The sequence below is a fragment of the Ceratina calcarata genome, unplaced genomic scaffold, assembly GCF_001652005.2.
Source record: "Ceratina calcarata isolate Rehan_Ccalc_2016 unplaced genomic scaffold, ASM165200v1 scaffold30204, whole genome shotgun sequence".
In the NCBI taxonomy this organism is placed as follows: Eukaryota; Metazoa; Arthropoda; class Insecta; order Hymenoptera; family Apidae; genus Ceratina; species Ceratina calcarata.
In genome coordinates, this window is record NW_017152694.1 from 1 (window position 1) to 261 (window position 261).

Below are 261 nucleotides of genomic sequence, written 5' to 3' on the forward strand. Positions count from 1 at the left end.
TTAACGATCATTCTATGCTGAAAAGCACCAGTTCTCGTCCGATCACTGAAGTTAAGCAGCATTGGGCGCGGGTAGTACTTAGATGGGTGACCGCTTGGGAACTCCGCGTATCGTTGACATCTTCCTTTTGTTATTTGGAGTTTCCAAAAGTCTTTCTATCAAACTATTCTTTTCTTTAACTGCTTGCACAAACTTCTAACTTTTTGGAGTAGAATTCCAAATTTTTTAATTACCACATTAACAATTAATGATTAAATTCTA

General features: G+C 36.8%; 1 pseudogene; it reads left to right on the forward strand.

Moving 5' to 3' along the window:
• On the forward strand, window positions 1-119 carry LOC113464222 (uncharacterized; annotated as a pseudogene).
• The last annotated feature ends 142 nt before the right edge of the window (window positions 120-261 follow it).